Here is a 25,457-nt window from a genome sequence, read left to right as displayed (position 1 = left end):
ACCAAGTTGGCCTCCTTTGCCCCCTCAACATTGAGGGGGCTGAAGACACCTCAGCCCTATGGAGTTGGTGTATCTGTTCTGATATATGTAAAAAGTAAAGGGACCCCTGACCACTAGGTCCAGTCGTGGCCGACTCTGGGGTTGGGGTGCTCATCTCACTTTATTGGCCGAGGGAGCCGGCATACAGCTTCTGGGTCATGTGGCCAGCATGACTAAGCCGCTTCTGGCGAACCAGAGCAGCGCACGGAAATGCCGTTTACCTTCCCGCCGGAGCAGTACCTATTTATCTACTTGCACTTTGATGTGCTTTTGAACTGCTACGTTGGCAGGAGCAGGGACCGAGCAATGGGAGCTCACCCCATTGCGGGGATTCGAACCATGGACCTTCTGATCAGCAATTCCTCGGCTCTGTGGTTTAACCCACAGCACCACAGGCATCCCTTCTGAAATATGACTCACCTGGATGAAAGGGCATCGATGAAAGGGCAACTATCACAAGGCAGCAGATTTGCATGGCTGAAGCCTCTCTGAGATTTCAAGGATGCCAGTGAGAGAGGCACACTGAGCCAGTATGCTTTCCAGTGCTATCTGAAAAGCTTAAAACTCATCCATTTATAGTGTTCTGCGTTACGCATTAGCATTCCTGATGCAACATGCATTATGGCCGAAATGCTTTGCGCATTGATTCTTTAAAAAGCACAGTGTACCAGAAAGAGGAACTACAATATGGTACATTAACGTTGTATTACTCCAAGAATATGTCAGGGTTCACTGGTTTGGAAATAAAGTTTTACTGTTTCTAAGATTTGTTTAAAGATACAGTTTTTATTTTGTATGGTCAGCACACATAGTTTATAAGCCTATCTGATAGGTCAGGGATCACCAACCTCTTTTGGCCTGCGGGGACAGCTGAGAGCTGGTCAAGGGCACCAAACTGGAAGTACAGCTTGCAGACTATTCTATTAGTTGCAAAAGAATCCTTCTTTCAAACCTAACTACAGTGGAGGGAGGGAGAAAGGGGACCTCTGTGCACCCATATTGTAGCAATGGGCACTGGTCTGGGCTTTTTTTATATGGCTTATTTCTATGGATCATGATATTAGCGAAGCTGGCATCCCTCAGGTGATCCTAGTATACCTCCTTTCTCATATAAAGCTAAAGGGAGCCCTGATCATTGGGTCCAGTCGTGACTGACTCTGGGGTTGCGGTGCTTGTCTTGCTTTACTGGCAAGTGCACGGAAATGCCGTTTACCTTCCCGCCGGAGCGGTACCTATTTATCTACTTGCACGTTGATGTGCTTTTGAACTGCTAGGTTGACAGGAGCAGGGACCGAGCAATGGGAGCTCGCCCCGTCACGGGGATTCGAACCGCCAACCTGTTACGAAAAAGGAGCAATGCAGCAGCGAGCTGCAGCTGGCTGGAAAGCCAAACAGGATGTTGATGTTTGGGACTGTACCGTGGGAGCAAAGGGACAGTCTATTCACTGTACTGAGCACCGAATGTTAGCTCAGTGTGTCATCTGACCTGTACTGGAAGTACAGGGGTGGAGTTTTTCTCTCTACTGTTGGTGTTTTGGAGAGTGCAGACGTCTTTCTCTGTACTGCTGCATAGACAGAAATAAAGGCATGTAAATACATTTCTGTCTGTCTCTTTCCCCCTCCTGAGGAAGACAGGGAGGAGGGAAGAGTGGTGTGTTCTTCTCACGTTTGAGGAGGATCGCCGATAGAGACCTCGCCTGTCTCCTGCCGGGAGTCGCAGACAGTGAGGTCAACAAGTAATCCAAGCCGGGTGCCTGGAGAATGGCAAATTCCTCTGACAAGGCCCGAGATTACAACATCTGGTAGCATTGCCAGTGGTTCTGATCCATGGAAATCTGCGTGAGAGGTTGATGGATTGTTCTTCATCCTCTGCACCAAGAGAAGGAAGATAGCGTCTGCGTGCAGCTGGAAGCTGAACAGACGGCTGGGCATCGAGACGAGATGAATGCCAAGCAACGGAGCCCCAAAGGTATGGTGAATTATGGCTGTAAAGTGAACGTGTTAAGAAAAAGTCTTCGGTTCACAAAAAGTGTCTGCGTTTGAGAGAAACCAGCACTGAAGGGAGAAACAGCCGCATACCTTGCATGCCGAGATAAGACTGGTATGCACAGTTGCTAAGCAACGGAAAGTCAGAAGAGTGGTCTCTTGCTGACTGGGGGCTGGAACACAGAGTGTGTTCTATCTACTTCGCTGTTCTTTGCAAGGACTTTTAAGCAGCTTGCGGTTTTACTGCCAAGTAGAGAAGGCAGTAAACAACCAAGAGAGACTCTTGGAATTTTACAGACTCTAGAGTGAGAACTGAGGCCTAGATTTAAAATGGATGCCAAGAAGGGGGGAGGCTTGCCTTACCCACCTCCCCTGACTAATGACAATTATGCCTCATGGTCTGTAAAGATGAAAGCCCTGCTTGAGAATCAGAGGCTTTTGGGGGTGATTGAGAACCCCAACCCTGCTGCACCAATGCCAGGTTGGAATTCACAGAATGTGAGAGCCAGGATGGCCATAATTCTGTGTGTCGCAGATGATCAACTGGTGCATATACAGCATTTGGTATATGCGTGGCAGATTTGGGAGACGCTGCGTAGAACACATCAGAGAGATGCTGGTTCTTCAGCGTTGCTGCATTTTGAAAAGCTGACCAATCTGAGGCTTGCGCCTGATGGAGATGTTCAAGCGCACCTGACAGAGATGAAGTTTCTGTGCCAACAGATGGCGGAACGCAATTTCCATCTACAGGAGGAAGTGTTTTGCTTCATGGTTATAAACAGCCTGAATCGGACTTATAAAACGGTTGCCAGTCAGCTTGGTTCCCTTCCTGCAGCCGATCTCACTTCGGAGAGAGTGTACGCGGTTGTCCTTAATGAACACGACAGACTTGCTGCACTGGAAGTAAAAGACAGGGGGAGGGAGGAACGGAGTTCTAACTCCCCCACTGCTGTCGCTACTGGAGAGGATGCTGTAGCTTTGAACGTTGTCCGATGTAACAATTGTGGACAAACTGGGCATCTTCAGCGGAACTGTAAGAAGCCACATCAACCAAAAGGAGCTAAAGGGAGCTCTGCAAAGCCTGAGGCGTCAGGCAAAAGTCGTACCAAGTCACAGGTGAAACCTGCAAAGGCTTTGATGTCGAAAGGAACCACGCCAGAAGTGGAAAACGCTTTTGTTATTGACACTGGAGCGACCAAACACATGATATCGCACCAAGAACTGTTTTCAAAGTTTAAGAAGCAAAGCTTCGCTGTGAAGCAGGCCAACGGTCAGGAGCTGGAAGCGACCGGGATTGGGACTGTATATCTTGAAAGTCTGAACTTGACTATAGACAATGTGTACTTGGTTCCTGAGTTGAAATTCAATCTGCTGAGTGTTTCGCAGATTGCAAAGAAAGGACTGAAACTGTCCTATGATGCTGAAAGCTGCAAGATCTTCAAAGATGGAGAGTTGTATCTTTCTGCCAGAGAGAAAGATGGACTGTATTTGTTGACTTTTGATCAAAGTGATTACATGAAATGTAATTCATCTGATTCTAACATGATTTCTCTCACAGGTGTGGCAAAGGATGCCAGGAAGGTGACCAGAGTCGACAAGGCATTTCAGCGGGTGTATGCTGATGTGGTTGGTCCTCTAGCACCATCTAGAGGCAATGCAAGATTTTACCTTGTGTGTGTGGATTGTTTCTCTCATTATGTCTGGGTTTGTGTTTTGGAGAAACCACAAGAAGCCTTAGAAAGGTTTAAAGAGTTTTGTGACAAGGTTAAAAATGTGCATGATGCTAATATTGATTGTCTTTTCACAGATGAGAAGCCAATTTTTCTTTTACAGGAGTTTCAGGATTTCCTGCAGAAGAAAGGGATAAGGCACAAAGTTGCTGTTTCAGCGGAAGCGTGGAACAGGGATGTCTGTGTACAGGTGAACAAAGAGTTGCAAAAGGGGATGCAAGCGCAATTGCTTAGTTCACATCTGCCACATGAGTTCTGGGCGGAGTCGCTAATGTCTTATTGTTACACGTGGTTGAGAAAGGTTTCAAAAGAATTGGGAAGTTCTCCTTTTGAGAAACTGTTCCATAGAAAACCTTCTGTTGCCCATTTCAAGGTTTTTGGGTCTCATGTGAGGACAGAGGCTCCAGGGGGAGTAAAGAATGCCAGAGGCATTTTTGTGGGATATGAAAAGGGTCTCTACAGAGTAATTTTGTCTGAATCTGGTCAGGTGATTCTCACAAAATTTCTAGAGAGTGCTCCTGAACAGGAGAGAGTAATTGTTCACACATTTCCCACAGAGGACAATTCAGATGATGATGATTTTACTGATTACAGTGGTACTGATGATGACAGTGATAGCTCAGGGAGCTCAGTTGACACAGTCATAGAGAGGAAATCTCACACAATGGCTAGACCTTCACAAGTGGAGGATGAACCACTGTTCACTATTGGAACTGGTTCTCCAAAGAGTCCTGAGACTGAACCAGTGAGCAGAGAGGATCAGCACCTCATACGTAGGTCTGAGAGAGTTACAAAGGGTGTACCACCCAAGAGGTATTCAAAAGAGTTTGCCAACTTAGCTGTTGCATGTGTTGCTGTTGTACACAACCGAGGACAGGTTGAAACTGTTTCTAAGTCAGAGACAAAGGCACAACAGAGAGTTGCTAGCCAAGGTAATGCAGAAGCACTCATTCCTTGGAAGCCAGACAACCAAAGAGGTACACTGGGGAATCCAGTGGCGGGGAGTTCCAAGGGTGGAACTGAAACAACAGGGTAGTGTTATGTGTATAAAAACTGTTTGTTTTCCTCTCTGGATCAAGCTTTGCTCGCAAGACGCATTGATTCTTTTGGGGGAGTATGTTACGAAAAAGGAGCAATGCAGCAGCGAGCTGCAGCTGGCTGGAAAGCCAAACAGGATGTTGATGTTTGGGACTTTACTGTGGGAGCAAAGGGACAGTCTATTCACTGTACTGAGCACCGGATGTTAGCTCAGTGTGTCATCTGACCTGTACTGGAAGTACAGGGGTGGAGTTTTTCTCTCTACTGTTGGTGTTTTGGAGAGTGCAGACGTCTTTCTCTGTACTGCTGCATAGACAGAAATAAAGGCATGTAAATACATTTCTGTCTGTCTCTTTCTTCCTCCTGGGGAAGATAGGGAGGAGGGAAGAGTGGTGTGTTCTTCTCACGTTTGAGGAGGATCGCCGATAGAGACCTCGCCTGTCTCCTGCCAGGAGTCGCAGACAGGGAGGTCAACAAGTAATCCAAGCTGGGTGCCTGGAGAATGGCAAATTCCTCTGACAAGGCTTGAGATTACAACACAACCTTCTGATCGGCAAGTCCTAGTCTCTGTGGTTTAACCCACAGCGCTACCTGTGTCCCTCCTTTCTCATATATCCTAACCCTAATGGCTGTAGAAAAAATCAGAACATGAATCCTTGTATTTGCCAGGATGATCAACACCTGTAAGTCTCGTTCCATGCCCAATAAGTGTCAGGCATCTTTACCCTGAGGCGCTGTGGCCCATAGATTTCAGCAAAATACTGGACAAGGTTTTGCCCAGTATCTTGTATGTGCAATGGGCTCATGGGAAAACGCTGTCCCATGAGCCCTTGCAAAGGGGAAGGCAAAGTCTATATAAGGCTGCTTCCCCTGGAGTTTAGAGCCATTTTGCTTTGAGAGCTTCCCAGCCAGCTACCCTTGGGGTACAGCCTTTGCTGAGCAATTTTGGGTAACTGGTTGACAGAGCTGGAAATTATTTTTTCTCCATCTTACATGTGACAGCCCTTGAGCTATTTGAAGGTGGCTCTCTTCTCAGTCTTTTCTTTTCCAGGCTAAACACACCCAACTCCCTCAGTCGTTCCTCATGAGGCTGGGTTCTCCACTCTGTTAAGATTGTCTTGAATCCTGATTCTGTCTTCTGTGGCATTAGATATCCCTCCAAGTTCAGCGTCATCTGCAAATTTGATAATCATCTCCTGAATTGTTCTCCAAGAATTCTCAAAAATTATAGACAGAAGCTTAGAGAGTACATCCATAAATTTAATAAGTACCCTTGGGTGCAGCTCATCGGGTCCTGGAGATTTGAATTTGTTTAAAGTAGCTAGGTGTTCCCTTACCTACTCTTTTCCTATCTTTGGCAGCAGCTCCTTGTGTTGTTGAGAGTCACCTATACACAAAAAAGTATTAACTCCCAGAGGTGGGAGCCCTCCCTTACCTGAATTTTTTTTAATATTGAGAATCACAAGACCAAAAGCTTGTATTTGAATGGTCAAGGGCTACAAAGCCCAAACCTAGCTAGGGGAAATAGTTGTGCTAACAACATCTGTTTGTCTTTACATTTATGTAACACTTGCATCCATCCCCATTACCTTCTGCAAATACATTGGGCATTCTACTCTTTTGGAGTCAAATACGTCCCATGAGAAGGTTTTAACAATTTATAATCTCAAGGCCAGATATAACTTATGCATTTCACTTTCTAGCAAGGTTTGTGGAAAACCCACTATGCAATGTTTCTCTGCTCTTAAGAGAGTTGTAATGTACCTTAAGCATACCAAACATTATAAGTTTCAGTTTACATCAAGTATTGACAAAGGTTTTGAAATTTTTTGCTATGCATCTCATGCAGTAGAACAAAATAATTACAGGGGTGTGTCTGGTATGGTTTTCTGCTATAACGGGTGTCCATTTGAATGGAAGTCCCAGAAACAAACCATTTTATGTCTCTCCATGACGGAGAGTGAATTATGCGCATGCATTCAGGCTATTTGCAATGTAGAATGGTACCTACAAGTATTTGCAGATCTACAGATACAAGTAACACTACCAGTCAATGTCTACCTCGATTCCCAGAGTGGACTCGCTATTCTGTGTTCAGAAACTAATACGCAACGCACTAGAGTTTTGAGATTATGTTTGCAATTTGCAAATAAGCTAATTGCTGACAAAATAATCACCTTTCAGTATGTTTCAGTTGACAACCAAATTGCTGACATTTTTACTAAGGCACTCTGAAGGTCACACATGAAAGATATGTACAGAATATCCTTTACGTTTCTGTTCCACAGTTATGAACCACAGGGGAAATGTTGTTTAAACGTTAGGGTTCATTTTTGTTCCACAGTGTGTGTACCCCTTTAAAAGCCAGGGTGCATATCCTGATCTAGTTTTACAGCTGTGTAGCAGTGTAGTAGGTGCTGATAAGTCACTGTAATTAGCTGCGTCAGCAATTGTCAATGATATATAATGTGTAGTATGTATTTTACTTTGCCCCCTGGTGGGTGGTGATTATAGACACTATGTAAGATGTATGTTAGAGGAGTTTTCTTATTAAATCAAGCAAATATATTTTTGTGTCTCTTCAGTGTTTCCATCTGTGTAGTCTACTTTGCACACACTCTGGCATGTTTCAAATGTCCAGTAGATTGTCTCATCCATCCCTACAAAGCTGTGCCTGGTTATCTGTATCCTGTACATCTTGGAGTTCCTGGCTTTTCATCGCATACACAACTATCTATGTTCTTAATGAGCAAATCACCCACTACTAGAAGCCCTACATGTTGTATTTGCAGAGTCTTCTATACAGTGGAAGGATGAGCAGTACGTGCCACATACTTTACTTTACTTTGTTTACACTTCAATGCTGAGAGAATACAAACATGCATCTTGCCTCTGCGAGAGCAGAGAAGCAACTCCTCTCTCCTCGGAAACACCGAGAGAACAGTGAAAAACAGGAAGCCAGTGTACGTCACATCCAGTCTCCTATTCCCGTGGGAAACCCAACAGCAACTCTGACTGTGGAATGTAAACAATGTCTCGTGACAAGCATTTCGCTGCACAGTGAAGAAAGCAGAAACCAACACTACACCCCTTGGAGAACTACCCATGGCACAAGAGAATAGCTGTTCATTCCCCAAGGAACTGGCCCATCCTAAGGGAATGTTTCCCTCTTACTCAAAGTGATGCCCTCTGTTCCTGACACCCTCCTTTTCCTTACGCCAATGGAGCTATCCTTGTGGGAGTGGGACACAGCTATACTGTCCTGAAGGCTTAATCCAGCAACCTCTCATAGCCTTTCAAGGTCTGAAACCTTGACCTCAAAGAGAAAAGGTGCTACTGGAGAGCCAGGAGCTAATGGCACCTTGAACACAAGCACAACATCTGTCCAACCAAGAGAAACGCTGGAAAGCACCCACACCCTGCACAATTGTTTTTGCAGTTTAAGTTACTTGATTTTTAATTATTTTTTTAGGTCGAGGAAAGTAGGGGCAGCATGATGTGCACTGGCCTCCCCATCTGGTAAACTCACCTCAGCCCTTCTTCAGGTGTACATGTATTATTGTGTTATGTACTGTAGTATTGCATTATTCAATATGTTCAAGACGCTTCACGGGATTCATATTAATTGGTTAATAAACGAAAGAAAAACCATTTAAGGATTATGAACCGGGGGAGATCTGAATGGTCACTGTGATGGGATAATGAGCTGCTTGTGCGTAAAAGCTGAATCCCTCAGAGCTTTGGCGTAGGTCTCAAAGCTCTGCCTTTACGGGAGCCCTCAAAGCATGACTCCCTCAATCGCTGGCAGAATCTGTCAGTGGGCATTTCCGGAATTTGCGCCAACATAAGAATTCCTTAACGGAAACTCTCCTTCGGGATTCTCGGCGTGACAGTTTCCTGCGAGGAGTAGGTGTACCCAGAGGAGGTCCTGAGACCTCCCCGCTGTTTTCACTGGAAGTCTCTGGGAGCCATCCCTCCGACTGAGTTTCTCCATGAACTCTCTCTCTCCCCCTACTGGTTCCTTCCTCCGCATCCGAGGGTCTCCTAGCCTCCTTGAGCCCCTCCACTACCTGACTCTCCGATGCCAGTTCCCTGACAGTCACCTTCTATGGGTAAGGCAGCAGTTCTCAAGTTCTGCTTTCTCATTTGTCCAACAGAAGGGGTACTTATTCCTTTTTTGTCTCCTTTGTTGGCTACTTCAATGACTTTCACAGGCATTGGCACCTTTTACTGTAAATGGGACACAATTGCTGAGTTATTGTGGGTTAGAATGGGGGGTGGGGAGACCCATAGGGATAATTGTATACACATTGTGGTGGAGAGTGGAGGATGGCCTGCTAAGCCAACTGGATTGAAGAGGCATGCAATGGTGACCTATGTATTATTCAATTGAGTTATTGATTATCATTTTTTTGCTATTGGAGTATCTGAATGTATGAAAAAGAGATTTTTGACAGCTCTCAGTCACCACCAGCATTCCTTTTTATAGACCCAAGAGAAGACAGATTCAGAATGCTTTTTCAATGTTTTATTCATTCGTAAATTTGTTAATCCAGCTTTCATATGCGGTAAACAACTTCAACACACACATCCTATTCTAGAAACTGAACTCCTGAAACAAATAGATGATAGATTACAGGCCTTATTAGACTGGTTGACTGCCACCTAGCAGGCAAGATTCTGACTAAGCCAGGAGTTATATGATATGTTCTGAATCCAATGATGTTCATTGTCCTGTCAAGTGTGAGTCTCATGGACTTAAAATAGGCTATTTATATGATTTACTCCAGATTCCTTTTGCAATATTACCAGATGGTCTTCATCTTATCTATACCTTGTATCATGCCAGAGATTCTTCATCAACCCATGCTTCAGAGCTTGCAGGGCAGCAGCTGAAGAAGGAGCAAAAAGGGTTTTCTTGTGTGTGTTTCTTGTGGCTGATTAGCTGCTCTCCCTGTGCAAAGGTCAGAGGGGGCAGGGTTTCTGTTGAGGTAGGTGATTAGCTGTGGGAGGATTCAAGATTTAGGGGAGCTAGTCTCAAACGTTTGTTGGGGGAGACCTAGGTTTTTTTTGGGGGGGAGTTATTTGTCCTGTCTTCACACTTTTTATGATGGAGGACCGCTGTAGTCACCCCCAACGACACGTTCTCAAGATGGAGGGGGAGGGAACAGCTGCAGTCGCCTGTGGTTCCTGTGCAATGTTTGCCATCTTGCCAAAGGTTGCAGGCAGCTCCAAAGAATTAGAGAGCTGGACCTCTTCTTGGAAGCAACAGAGCACACCGTCTCCACCAAGGAGGAGACAGGGGACTCCCATGAGAAGGAGGCTAGTTCACCAACACAGGAGCCAGATATATGGAGAAACGTGACTCAAAGAAGTAGGAGGCCCAGGGTTCGCTCTGATTGTTTAGAAATACACAATCGCTTTGAGGTCCTCTCCCCTAGCATGGAAGACGAAGAGCAGACTCCATTTGAGGATCTCTCCCTCATTACAGTCGATCAGTTATATGAAGACGAGCAGCAAAGTCAGTCCTCGGGGAATGTGCAGGCGACCTTGGAACGGACAGCTCACGGAAGAACCCTGACCAGACAGAAGAGGAGGCGTGTAGTGGTGATAGGGGATTCCCTACTGAGGGGAACAGAAGCAGTGATCTGTGGGCCTAACAAGATGTCTCGGGAAGTGTGCTGTCTCCCCGGGGCTAAGATCCAAGATGTAACTGAACGACTGCAAGGAATCATAAAACCCACTGACAAATGCCCCTTCATCTTGGTTCATGTGGGAACCAATGACACAGCAAGCAATAGCCTCCAGAAGATCAAAAGAGACTACGAGGCTCTGGGCAGGAAATTAAAGCAATTAAATGCACAAATTGTCATCTCATCTGTCCTCCCAGTTGAACGACGTGGCCCAGGGAGAGAGGGAAAAATAGTGGAAGTGAACAACTAGCTTCGCGAATGGTGTAAACAGGAACGGTTTGGATTCTTAGATCACGGACTGCAGTTTCTTAAAGATGGACTTCTGGCAAGCGATGGGCTGCACCTCACAACGGTTGGGAGGAATGGTTTTGCCAAAAATCTCAGAAACCTCATCAGGAGGGCTTTAAACTGACAAATGTGGGGGAGGGAGATAGTGCTCCTGAAGGTAGGAGTCTATCAGTTGGTGAAGATGATCATCCAAATGTCATAGACCAAATGGAGCAAACAGCATGCAGACCTAGTGGTGGGAGGAAAAAATCCTTAAATAAGAGACACGGGGGAATGATTAATGGACTTCAACGTCTGTACACTAATGCGCAAAGCATGGGAAATAAACAAGATGAGCTTGAGCTCTTGGTACAGCAAACTAAATATGACATAATAGGCATCACTGAAACCTGGTGGGATAAGTCCCATGATTGGAAAGTAATAATGGAGGGATACAATCTATTTCAGAGAAACAGACCAGACGAGAAAGGAGGAGGAGTGGCGTTATATGTCGGGGATGTGTATACCTGTGAAGAGATCCAAGATTTAGAACCTCAAAGGCAAAGTGAGAGCATTTGGGTCAAAATTAAGGGAAGAAGAATAACAGTGACCTCATTGTGGGAGTTTACTATAGATCCCCAAGCCAAACAGAGGACATAGATGATGCCTTCCTGGAACAGATGGCCAAGCATGCAAAAGGAAGGGAGATACAGTGCTACCTCGCAAGACTCCAGGGTCAGATGAACTGCATCCAAAAGTATTAAAAGAACTGGCAGATGTGATCTCAGAACCACTGGCAGTCATCTTTGAGAATTCCTGGAGAACAGGCAAAGTCCCAGCAGACTGGAGGAGGGCAAATGTTGTCCCTATTTTCAAAAAGGGGAAAGGAGAGGACCCAAATAATTACCGCCCAGTCAGTCTGACATCAATACCAGGGAAGATTCTGGAGCAGATCATTAAGCAAACAGTCTGTGAGCACCTAGAAAGGAATACTGTGATCACCAATAGTCAGCATGGATTTCTGAAAAATATGTCAGACTAACCTGATCTCGTTTTTTTGACAGAATTACAAGCCTGGTAGATGAAGGGAACGCAGTGGATGTAGCCTACCTTGATTTCAGCAAGGCATTTGACAAGGTGCCCCATGATATTCTTGTAAAGAAGCTGGTAAAATGCGGTCTTGACTATGCTACCACTCAGTGGATTTGTAACTGGCTGACTGACCGAACCTCATTGAAGGGTGCTCATCAATGGTTCCTCTTCATCCTGGAGAAGAGTGACTAGTGGGGTGCCACAGGGTTCTGTCTTGGGCCTGGTCTTATTCAACATCTTTATCAACGACTTGGATGATGGACTCAAGGGCATCCTGATCAAATTTGCAGATGACACCAAACTGGGAGGGGTGGCTAACACTCTAGAGGACAGGATCACACTTCAAAACGACCTTGACAGATTAGAGAACTGGGCCAAAACAAACAAGATGAATTTTAACAGGGAGAAATGTAATGTATTGCACTTGGGCAAAAAAAATGAGAGGCACAAATACAAGATGGATGACACCTGGCTTGAGAGCAGTACATGTGAAAAGGATCTAGGAGTCTTGGTTGACCAAAAACTTGACATGAGCCAACAGTGTGACGCGGCAGCTAAAAAAGCCAATGCAATTCTGGGCTGCATCAATAGGAGTATAGCATCTAGATCAAGGGAAGTAATAGTGCCACTGTATTCTGCTCTGGTCAGACCTCACCTGGAGTACTGTGTCCAGTTCTGGGCACCACAGTTCAAGAAGGACACGGACAAACTGGAACGTGTCCAGAGGAGGGCAACCAAAATGGTCAAAGGCCTGGAAATGATGCCTTATGAGGAACGGCTAAGGGAGCTGGGCATGTTTAGCCTGGAGAAGAGGAGGTTAAGGGGTGATATGATAGCCATGTTCAAATATATAAAAGGATGTCACATGGAGGAGGAAGAAAGGTTGTTTTCTGCTGCTCCAGAGAAGCGGAGACGGAGCAATGGATCCAAACTACAAGAAAGAAGATTCCACCTAAACATTAGGAAGAACTTTCTGACAGTAAGAGCTGTTCGACAGTGGAATTTGCTGCCAAGGAGTGTGGTGGAGTCTCCTTCTTTGGAGGGCTTTAAGCAGAGGGTTGACAACCATATGTCAGGAGTGCTCTGATGATGCTTCCTGTTTGGCAGGGGGTTGGACTCGATGGCCCTTGTGGTCTCTTCCAACTCTATGATTCTATGATTCCTTATTGCCACCATGCTTTCTTGGCATTGTCTTCTACTTCCAGGTCTACAACCTCATTCACAGCCTTAATATGATATTTTCCCACCTTAATAGGATATTTTTCAACACCTTTCTCCATATAGCTCCATAGTCTCTTAGCATTAGTCTCTTACACTATTTCCCACCTAATCAATTCTATTTCTGATATAATTTGCTTAAGACAGCCATGCTTCATTTTACCTGAAGTATATTAGTTAGTATATTCCCCCTATATTTAATTTCCTAGCTTAAGGTATCGAGCAGTTTTTCATGTTCCAGAACTTTCCCCTTAACTAGTATTTTGTCTAATACATTGTCGTTTAAAGGTTCTTTCATTTAAGAATTCACGGGGGCTTTCCTTTTAAGATTATCTCCAATAGTACACTGGTCCAGATGCTCCTTTGGCTCTAACAACCTAAAGAATTTTATACTTGACTCAGAAAGAGGATGATGGTTTATGCACCTCCTTGGCACATTTACACCCATAGTTATTGAAAAGGACCTTTCTGTTTTGGTAGAGTTAGTGAGATCATCTATTCAACATTACTTGCAGAAATTGTAAAGCTAAAGGGGACCACTGACCATTAGGTCCAGTTGTGGCTGACTCTGGGGTTGTGGTGCTCATCTCGCTTTATTGGCTGAGGGAGCCGGCGTACAGCTGGGGATTCGAACCACCGACCTTCTGATCAACAAGCCCTAGGTTCTGTGGTTTAACCCACAGTGCCAGTCGCGTCCCACAGGAATTGTATTTCTAGTGTTAAACTTGATACGAAGTGGGCTGCTACTTTTGAGGTCAATGTGGTTTTAAATAGATGACTCAAAGATGAAATTTCTAATGCAAAGGGGCTTTGACACACATTTACCGTCTTCATGTCTGACACAAAAGGGACTTCAGGATTAGAAGGGATCATTCCTGTGGTCAAACCCTAATGATAGCAATCTTTAAGTATGTGAAGGACTGACACATGGAATATGGAGCAAGTTTGTTTTCTGCTGCTCCAGAGGGTAGGACTAGGGAAGGAAGGTAGGACTAGAGCCAATGGAATGAAATTACAAGAAAGGAGATTCTTACTAAACTTTAGGAAGATCTTCTGGCAGCAAAATGTTCTACTGTGGAATGGTACAGCTCAGAAGGTGATGGAATCTCCTCCACTGGAAGTTTTAAAGCACAGATTGTATAACCATCTGTCAGAGATTCTTTACTTGTGATTCCTGCATGGGGGCGGGAATTGGACTACATGACCCCTAGGGTCAGTCCAATTCTACTACTCTGTGACTGTGATTCTATGGGCCTCTCCTTGTCTCTACCCCATTCCTAATGTTAGGTAGACATCTGACATAAAAAAGAACATATAGAATTCAGTGACTCAGGAATTCACATGGATGTGGGTCTAAAGACAGCCGTGCACCATCAGGAATATGCCCCACAGCCAGTAGTGCTTTTCTCACTAATGATGTTTTAGTGACAGCATCTAGGAGGAATATTTGACTCATCCTGGATTGGGCTAGAGCACAAAATTAAGCCCTGGTAGAATAACAATGAGTCACAGATGCAATAGATTAGAAAGCAAGATACAGTGCAGCTAGAAAGAACAGACAGCAAGGGTGAAGCACTTTGAGGATCATTGTCGACAAATATTCTTCTTGTTGTTGTTTAGTCATTTAGTCGTTGTTTAGTTGTTGTTTAGTCATTATGCAATGGAAAGGATTCATTTAACCAATCCCAAAAGCAGAAGCATAGTGCCAGCACTTACAAGTGCAAAACAGGGCTTTAGCCCATTTCCATCCAGAGCAGATAATAATAATAATAATAATAATAATAATAATAATAATAATAATAATAATAGACAGGAGAAGCCCCAAAAGAGTGCTAAGGGGTGTGGAATATGGGAAACCTCTGTTAAGATAAAAATAAGCTATTAGACCTAGAAAGTATTAGTTAGGACATTTGCTATAGTTTAATACTTTGCTACATTTAACCTCTCCGTTATCTAGCACTGAACACTGCCTTTGCACTTCAACACTTTTAATATTGAAGGAAGCAACAGACTTTTCACCTTAAACATTAAGGGAAACATTTATCTCCTGGATTAATTTATTGAGAGAAAAACTAATCCCCTGGCCACTAATGTTCAAGGAAATATCAGTGATTTCCTTTTTGCCTGAAAGGAAAAGTTTGATCATTCGGACGAATCTGGTGAGAGCTGCTTCTGTCCCTTGGCCTTTTATGATCAGAGTAAATCGGGTCTGCTGTTCTGCTGAGTTGGGTGCCCCACCAATTTGTAGACCTTCAGCATTCAGGGAATGACCTGTGATTTCCTTTTCCTTGGTAAGGAAAGCCTTGATGTCGGTGACTAACCTCTTCATGGAAACTTCAGGTCCTTGAGCTTGTATGTTCAGCGTGAAGCTGACCTTTCTGTCTTCGTTGGATGAAACCTCAGTCCCTCTGTGTTCTGTGTTCAGGACCTCCATACTGCTTTGGATTAATTTTTTAATTGATGTACTAATTCTTTGGCCTTGTATGTTCAGGGATATATCATGGATCATCTTTTTGCCTTTTAGAAGAAACATGATCTTTTGGATTAATCTCTTAATAGATGGTTCAGTTCCTTGTCCTCTTATGTTCAGGGTAAAGAGCTTTTTGTCTCCTATGCTGTTTCCTGATCCACACATCCATTCAACATCAGTTTTAGTGAAATGATCTGTGATTTCCCTTTCCCTAGTAAGGAAAGCTTTGATCCCAGTGGCTAAAAGTCTCATAGAATAGTCAGCGCCTTGGGCTTGAATTTTCAGTGTGAAGCTGACCTTCTTGTCTTCTTCCTTGGGGGAAACCTCGTTCCCTCCACGTTCTTTTTTTAGGAAAACATTGATCTCTTGTATTAAACTGTTGGTGGAAGGACTAATTCCTGCGCCTTTTATATTCATTGAAATATTATCAAATTCCTTTTCGGCCAGGAGAAGAAACTTGGTCTTTTCGAGTAATCTCTTAAGAGCTGATTCCATGCCTTTCCCTTTTATATGCAGAGTAAATCGGATCCGCTGTTCCGCTGAGTTGGGTTGCCCAGGGATTCCTTGGCCTCCGACATTCAGAGAATATTCTGTGATTTCCTTTTCCTCGCTAAGGAATGCCTGGATGTTGCCCACTAACCTCTTCATGGAAACTTCAGTTCCTTCAGCTTGTATGTTGAGTGTGAAGCTGACCTTCTCGTCTTCTTCCATGGAGTACAGCTCCATCCCTCCACGTTCTTTTTTTAGGAAAACATTGATCTCTTGTATTAAACTCTTGGTGGAAGGACTAATTCCTGCGCCTTTTATATTCATTGAAATATTATCAAATTCCTTTTCGGCCAGGAGAAGAAACTTGGTCTTTTCGAGTAATCTCTTAAGAGCTGATTCCATGCCTTTCCCTTTTATATGCAGAGTAAATCGGATCCGCTGTTCCGCTGTGTTGGGTTGCCCAGGGATTCCTTGGCCTCCGACATTCAGAGAATATTCTGTGATTTCCTTTTCCTCGGTAAGGAATGCCTGGATGTTGCCCACTAACCTCTTCATGGAAACTTCAGTTCCTTCAGCTTGTATGTTCAGTGTGAAGCTGACCTTCTTGTCTTCTTCCATGGGGTAAACCTCCGTCCCTCCACTGTCTTTTTTCGGGGAAATATTGATCTCTTGTATTAAACTGTTGGTGGAAGGACTAATTCCTGTGCCTTTTATGTTCATTGAAATATTACGGAATTTCTTTTGGGCTAGGAGAAGAAACTTGGTCTTTTCGAGTAATCTCTTAAGAGCTGATTCCATGCCTTTCCCTTTTATATGCAGAGTAAATCGGATCTGCTGTTCTGCTGAGTTGGGGTGCCCAGGGATTCCTTGGCCTCCGACATTCAGAGAATATTCTGTGATTTCCTTTTCTTCGGTAAGGAAATCCTTTATGTCACCGACTAACCTCTTCATGGAAACGTCAGTTCCTTCAGCTTGTATGTTCAGTGTGAAGCTGACCTTGTCTTCTTCCATGGGGTAAACCTCCGTCCCTCCACGGTCTTTTTTCAGGGAAATATTGATCTCTTGTATTAAACTGTTGGTGGAAGGACTAATTCCTGTGCCTTTTATGTTCATTGAAATATTATCAAATTCCTTTTCGGCCAGGAGAAGAAACTTGGTCTTTTCGAGTAATCTCTTAAGAGCTGATTCCATGCCTTTCCCTTTTATATGCAGAGTAAATCGGATCCGCTGTTCTGCTGAGTTGGGGTGCCCAGGGATTCCTTGGCCTCCGACATTCAGAGAATATTCTGTGATTTCCTTTTCCTCGGTAAGGATGGCCTGGATGTCGACGACTAAAATCTTCATGGAAACTTCAGTTCCTTCAGCTTGTATGTTCAGTGTGAAGCTGACCTTCTTGTCTTCCTCCATGGGGTAAACCTCCGTCCCTCCACGGTCTTTTTTCAGGGAAATATTGATCTCTTGTATTAAACTGTTGGTGGAAGGACTAATTCCTGCGCCTTTTATGTTCATTGAAATATTACGGAATTTCTTTTGGGCTAGGAGAAGAAACTTGGTCTTTTCGAGTACTCTCTTAAGAGCTGATTCCTTCCCTTTCCCTTTTATATGCAGAGTAAATCGGATCCGCTGTTCTGCTGAGTTGGGGTGCCCAGGGATTCCTTGGCCTCCGACATTCAGAGAATATTCTGTGATTTCCTTTTCCTCGGTAAGGAAGGCCTGGATGTTGCCCACTAACCTCTTCATGGAAACTTCAGTTCCTTCAGCTTGTATGTTCAGTGTGAAGCTGACCTTCTTGTCTTCTTCATTGGGGAAAACCTCGGTCCCTTCGCGTTCTTTTTTTAGGAAAACATTGATCTCTTGTATTAAACTCTTGGTGGAAGGACTAATTCCTGGGCCTTTTATATTCATTGAAATATTATCAAATTCCTTTTCAGCCAGGAGAAGAAACTTGGTCTTTTCGAGTACTCTCTTAAGAGCTGATTCCTTCCCTTTCCCTTTTATATGCAGAGTAAATCGGATCCGCTGTTCTGCTGAGTTGGGTTTCCCAGGGATTCCTTGGCCTCCGACATTCAGAGAATATTCTGTGATTTCCTTTTCTTCGGTAAGGAAATCCTTTATGTCACCGACTAACCTCTTCATGGAAACGTCAGTTCCTTCAGCTTGTATGTTCAGTGTGAAGCTGACCTTCTTGTCTTCTTCCATGGGGTAAACCTCCGTCCCTCCACGGTCTTTTTTCAGGGAAATATTGATCTCTTGTATTAAACTGTTGGTGGAAGGACTAATTCCTGTGCCTTTTATGTTCATTGAAATATTACGGAATTTCTTTTGGGCTAGGAGAAGAAACCTGGTCTTTTCGAGTACTCTCTTAAGAGCTGATTCCTTCCCTTTCCCTTTTATATGCAGAGTAAATCGGATCCGCTGTTCTGCTGAGTTGGGGTGCCCAGGGATTCCTTGGCCTCCGACATTCAGAGAATATTCTGTGATTTCCTTTTCCTCGGTAAGGAAGGCCTGGATGTCGCCCACTAACCTCTTCATGGAAACTTCAGTTCCTTCAGCTTGAATGTTCAGTGTGAAGCTGACCTTCTTGTCTTCTTTCATGGGGTAAACCTCCGTCCCTCCACGTTCTTTTTTTAGGAAAACATTGATCTCTTGTATTAAACTGTTGGTGGAAGGACTAATTACTGGGACTTTTATGTTCATTGAAATATTACGGAAATCCTTTTGGGCTAGAAGAAGAAACTTGGTCTGTTGGAGTACTCTCTTAAGAGCTGATTCCATGCTTTTCCCTTTTATATGCAGAGTAAATCGGATCCGCTGTTCTGCTGAGTTGGGTTGCCCAGGGATTGCTTGGCCTTCGACATTCAGAGAATTTTCTGTGATTTCCTTTTCCTCAGTAAGGAAGGCCTGGATGTCACCCACTAACCTCTTCATGGAAACTTCAGTTCCTTCAGCTTGTATGTTGAGTGTGAAGCTGACCTTCTTGTCTTCTTCCATGGGGTAAACCTCCGTCCCTCCACGTTCTTTTTTTAGGAAAACATTGATCTCTTGTATTAAACTGTTGGTGGAAGGACTAATTCCTGGGCCTTTTATGTTCATTGAAATATTATGGAATTCCTTTTTGGCCAGGAGAAGAAACTTGGTCTTTTCGAGTACTCTCTTAAGAGCTGATTCCATGCCTTTCCCTTTTATATGCAGAGTAAATCGGATCCGCTGTTCCGCTGAGTTGGGTTGCCCAGGGATTCCTTGGCCTCCGACATTCAGAGAATATTCTGTGATTTCCTTTTCCTCGGTAAGGAATGCCTGGATGTTGCCCACTAACCTCTTCATGGAAACTTCAGTTCCTTCAGCTTGTATGTTGAGTGTGAAGCTGACCTTCTCGTCTTCTTCCATGGAGTACAGCTCCATCCCTCCACGTTCTTTTTTTAGGAAAACATTGATCTCTTGTATTAAACTCTTGGTGGAAGGACTAATTCCTGCGCCTTTTATATTCATTGAAATATTATCAAATTCCTTTTCGGCCAGGAGAAGAAACTTGGTCTTTTCGAGTAATCTCTTAAGAGCTGATTCCATGCCTTTCCCTTTTATATGCAGAGTAAATCGGATCCGCTGTTCCGCTGAGTTGGGTTGCCCAGGGATTCCTTGGCCTCCGACATTCAGAGAATATTCTGTGATTTCCTTTTCCTCGGTAAGGAATGCCTGGATGTTGCCCACTAACCTCTTCATGGAAACTTCAGTTCCTTCAGCTTGTATGTTGAGTGTGAAGCTGACCTTCTCGTCTTCTTCCATGGAGTACAGCTCCATCCCTCCACGTTCTTTTTTTAGGAAAACATTGATCTCTTGTATTAAACTCTTGGTGGAAGGACTAATTCCTGCGCCTTTTATATTCATTGAAATATTATCAAATTCCTTTTCGGCCAGGAGAAGAAACTTGGTCTTTTCGAGTAATCTCTTAAGAGCTGATTCCATGCCTTTCCCTTTTATATGCAGAGTAAATCGGATCCGCTGTTCCGCTGAGTTGGGTTGCCCAGGGATTCCTTGGCCTCCGACATTCAGAGAATATTCTGTGATTTCCTTTTCCTCGGTAAGGAATGCCTGGATGTTGCCCACTAACCTCTTCATGGAAACTTCAGTTCCTTCAGCTTGTATGTTGAGTGTGAAGCTGACCTTCTTGTCTTCTTCCATGGAGTACAGCTCCATCCCTCCACGTTCTTTTTTTAGGAAAACATTGATCTCTTGTATTAAACTCTTGGTGGAAGGACTAATTCCTGCGCCTTTTATATTCATTGAAATATTATCAAATTCCTTTTCGGCCAGGAGAAGAAACTTGGTCTTTTCGAGTAATCTCTTAAGAGCTGATTCCATGCCTTTCCCTTTTATATGCAGAGTAAATCGGATCCGCTGTTCTGCTGAGTTGGGTTTCCCAGGGATTCCTTGGCCTCCGACATTCAGAGAATATTCTGTGATTTCTTTTTCCTCGGTAAGGAAGGCCTGGATGTCACCCACTAACCTCTTCATGGAAACTTCAGTACCTTCAGCTTGTATGTTCAGTGTGAAGCTGACCTTCTTGTCTTCTTCCATGGGGTAAACCTCCATGCCTCCACGGTCTTTTTTCAGGGAAATATTGATCTCTTGTATTAAACTGTTGGTGGAAGGACTAATTCCTGTGCCTTTTATGTTCATTGAAATATTACGGAATTTCTTTTGGGCTAGGAGAAGAAACTTGGTCTTTTCGAGTACTCTCTTAAGAGCTGATTCCATGCCTTTCCCTTTTATATGCAGAGTAAATCGGATCCGCTGTTCTGCTGAGTTGGGTTTCCCAGGGATTCCTTGGCCTCCGACATTCAGAGAATATTCTGTGATTTCTTTTTCCTCGGTAAGGAAATCCTTTATGTCACCGACTAACCTCTTCATGGAAACGTCAGTTCCTTCAGCTTGTATGTTCAGTGTGAAGCTGACCTTCTTGTCTTCCTCCATGGGGTAAACCTCCGTCCCTCCACGGTCTTTTTTCAGGGAAATATTGATATCTTGTATTAAACTCTTGGTGGAAGGACTAATTCCTGTGCCTTTTATGTTCATTGAAATATTACGGAATTTCTTTTGGGCTAGGAGTAGAAACTTGGTCTTTACGAGAAATCTCTTAAGAGCTGATTCCATGCCTTTCCCTTTTATATGCAGAGTAAATCGGATCCGCTGTTCTGATGAGTTTGGGTGCCCAGGGATTCCTTGGCCTCCGACATTCAGAGAATATTCTGTGATTTCCTTTTCCTCGGTAAGGATGGCCTGGATGTCGCCGACTAACCTCTTCATGGAAACTTCAGTTCCTTCAGCTTGTATGTTCAGTGTGAAGCTGACCTTCTTGTCTTCTTCCATGGGGTAAACCTCCGTCCCTCCACGGTCTTTTTTCAGGGAAATATTGATCTCTTGTATTAAACTGTTGGTGGAAGGACTAATTCCTGCGCCTTTTATGTTCATTGAAATATTACGGAATTTCTTTTGGGCTAGGAGAAGAAACTTGGTCTTTTCGAGTACTCTCTTAAGAGCTGATTCCTTCCCTTTCCCTTTTATATGCAGAGTAAATCGGATCCGCTGTTCTGCTGAGTTGGGGTGCCCAGGGATTCCTTGGCCTCCGACATTCAGAGAATATTCTGTGATTTCCTTTTCCTCGGTAAGGAAGGCCTGGATGTCGCCCACTAACCTCTTCATGGAAACTTCAGTTCCTTCAGCTTGTATGTTCAGTGTGAAGCTGACCTTCTTGTCTTCTTTCATGGGGTAAACCTCCGTCCCTCCACGTTCTTTTTTTAGGAAAACATTGATCTCTTGTATTAAACTGTTGGTGGAAGGACTAATTACTGGGACTTTTATGTTCATTGAAATATTACGGAAATCCTTTTGGGCTAGAAGAAGAAACTTGGTCTGTTGGAGTACTCTCTTAAGAGCTGATTCCATGCTTTTCCCTTTTATATGCAGAGTAAATCGGATCCGCTGTTCTGCTGAGTTGGGTTGCCCAGGGATTGCTTGGCCTTCGACATTCAGAGAATTTTCTGTGATTTCCTTTTCCTCAGTAAGGAAGGCCTGGATGTCACCCACTAACCTCTTCATGGAAACTTCAGTTCCTTCAGCTTGTATGTTGAGTGTGAAGCTGACCTTCTTGTCTTCTTCCATGGGGTAAACCTCCGTCCCTCCACGTTCTTTTTTTAGGAAAACATTGATCTCTTGTATTAAACTGTTGGTGGAAGGACTAATTCCTGGGCCTTTTATGTTCATTGAAATATTATGGAATTCCTTTTTGGCCAGGAGAAGAAACTTGGTCTTTTCGAGTACTCTCTTAAGAGCTGATTCCATGCCTTTCCCTTTTATATGCAGAGTAAATCGGATCCGCTGTTCCGCTGAGTTGGGTTGCCCAGGGATTCCTTGGCCTCCGACATTCAGAGAATATTCTGTGATTTCCTTTTCCTCGGTAAGGAATGCCTGGATGTTGCCCACTAACCTCTTCATGGAAACTTCAGTTCCTTCAGCTTGTATGTTGAGTGTGAAGCTGACCTTCTCGTCTTCTTCCATGGAGTACAGCTCCATCCCTCCACGTTCTTTTTTTAGGAAAACATTGATCTCTTGTATTAAACTCTTGGTGGAAGGACTAATTCCTGCGCCTTTTATATTCATTGAAATATTATCAAATTCCTTTTCGGCCAGGAGAAGAAACTTGGTCTTTTCGAGTAATCTCTTAAGAGCTGATTCCATGCCTTTCCCTTTTATATGCAGAGTAAATCGGATCCGCTGTTCCGCTGAGTTGGGTTGCCCAGGGATTCCTTGGCCTCCGACATTCAGAGAATATTCTGTGATTTCCTTTTCCTCGGTAAGGAATGCCTGGATGTTGCCCACTAACCTCTTCATGGAAACTTCAGTTCCTTCAGCTTGTATGTTGAGTGTGAAGCTGACCTTCTCGTCTTCTTCCATGGAGTACATCTCCATCCCTCCACGTTCTTTTTTTAGGAAAACATTGATCTCTTGTATTAAACTCTTGGTGGAAGGACTAATTCCTGCGCCTTTTATATTCATTGAAATATTATCAAATTCCTTTTCGGCCAGGAGAAGAAACTTGGTCTTTTCGAGTAATCTCTTAAGAGCTGATTCCATGCCTTTCCCTTTTATATGCAGAGTAAATCGGATCCGCTGTTCCGCTGAGTTGGGTTGCCCAGGGATTCCTTGGCCTCCGACATTCAGAGAATATTCTGTGATTTCCTTTTCCTCGGTAAGGAATGCCTGGATGTTGCCCACTAACCTCTTCATGGAAACTTCAGTTCCTTCAGCTTGTATGTTGAGTGTGAAGCTGACCTTCTTGTCTTCTTCCATGGAGTACAGCTCCATCCCTCCACGTTCTTTTTTTAGGAAAACATTGATCTCTTGTATTAAACTCTTGGTGGAAGGACTAATTCCTGCGCCTTTTATATTCATTGAAATATTATCAAATTCCTTTTCGGCCAGGAGAAGAAACTTGGTCTTTTCGAGTAATCTCTTAAGAGCTGATTCCATGCCTTTCCCTTTTATATGCAGAGTAAATCGGATCCGCTGTTCTGCTGAGTTGGGTTGCCCAGGGATTCCTTGGCCTCCGACATTCAGAGAATATTCTGTGATTTCTTTTTCCTCGGTAAGGAAGGCCTGGATGTCGCCGACTAACCTCTTCATGGAAACTTCAGTTCCTTCAGCTTGTATGTTCAGTGTGAAGCTGACCTTCTTGTCTTCTTCCATGGGGTAAACCTCCATGCCTCCACGGTCTTTTTTCAGGGAAATATTGATCTCTTGTATTAAACTGTTGGTGGAAGGACTAATTCCTGTGCCTTTTATGTTCATTGAAATATTACGGAATTTCTTTTGGGCTAGGAGAAGAAACTTGGTCTTTTCGAGTACTCTCTTAAGAGCTGATTCCATGCCTTTCCCTTTTATATGCAGAGTAAATCGGATCCGCTGTTCTGCTGAGTTGGGTTTCCCAGGGATTCCTTGGCCTCCGACATTCAGAGAATATTCTGTGATTTCTTTTTCCTCGGTAAGGAAATCCTTTATGTCACCGACTAACCTCTTCATGGAAACGTCAGTTCCTTCAGCTTGTATGTTCAGTGTGAAGCTGACCTTCTTGTCTTCCTCCATGGGGTAAACCTCCGTCCCTCCACGGTCTTTTTTCAGGGAAATATTGATATCTTGTATTAAACTCTTGGTGGAAGGACTAATTCCTGTGCCTTTTATGTTCATTGAAATATTACGGAATTTCTTTTGGGCTAGGAGTAGAAACTTGGTCTTTACGAGAAATCTCTTAAGAGCTGATTCCATGCCTTTCCCTTTTATATGCAGAGTAAATCGGATCCGCTGTTCTGATGAGTTGGGGTGCCCAGGGATTCCTTGGCCTCCGACATTCAGAGAATATTCTGTGATTTCCTTTTCCTCGGTAAGGATGGCCTGGATGTCGCCGACTAACCTCTTCATGGAAACTTCAGTTCCTTCAGCTTGTATGTTCAGTGTGAAGCTGACCTTCTTGTCTTCTTCCATGGGGTAAACCTCCGTCCCTCCACGGTCTTTTTTCAGGGAAATATTGATCTCTTGTATTAAACTGTTGGTGGAAGGACTAATTCCTGCGCCTTTTATGTTCATTGAAATATTACGGAATTTCTTTTGGGCTAGGAGAAGAAACTTGGTCTTTTCGAGTACTCTCTTAAGAGCTGATTCCTTCCCTTTCCCTTTTATATGCAGAGTAAATCGGATCCGCTGTTCTGCTGAGTTGGGGTGCCCAGGGATTCCTTGGCCTCCGACATTCAGAGAATATTCTGTGATTTCCTTTTCCTCGGTAAGGAAGGCCTGGATGTCGCCCACTAACCTCTTCATGGAAACTTCAGTTCCTTCAGCTTGTATGTTCAGTGTGAAGCTGACCTTCTTTTCTTCATTGGGGAAAACCTCGGTCCCTTCGCGTTCTTTTTTTAGGAAAACATTGATCTCTTTTATTAAACTCTTGGTGGAAGGACTAATTCCTGGGCCTTTTATATTCATTGAAATATTATCAAATTCCTTTTCAGCCAGGAGAAGAAACTTGGTCTTTTCGAGTACTCTCTTAAGAGCTGATTCCTTCCCTTTCCCTTTTATATGCAGAGTAAATCGGATCCGCTGTTCTGCTGAGTTGGGTTTCCCAGGGATTCCTTGGCCTCCGACATTCAGAGAATATTCTGTGATTTCCTTTTCTTCGGTAAGGAAGGCCTGGATGTCGCCCACAAACCTCTTCATGGAAACTTCAGTTCCTTCAGCTTGTATGTTCAGTGTGAAGCTGACCTTCTTGTCTTCTTCATTGGGGAAAACCTCGGTCCCTTCACGTTCTTTTTTTAGGAAAACATTGATCTCTTGTATTAAACTCTTGGTGGAAGGACTAATTCCTGGGCCTTTTATATTCATTGAAATATT

Source organism: Podarcis erhardii (assembly GCF_964252035.2).
Source record: "Podarcis erhardii genome assembly, chromosome: 3".
NCBI classification, from domain to species: Eukaryota; Metazoa; Chordata; class Lepidosauria; order Squamata; family Lacertidae; genus Podarcis; species Podarcis erhardii.
Note: the sequence above shows the minus strand (reverse complement) of the source record.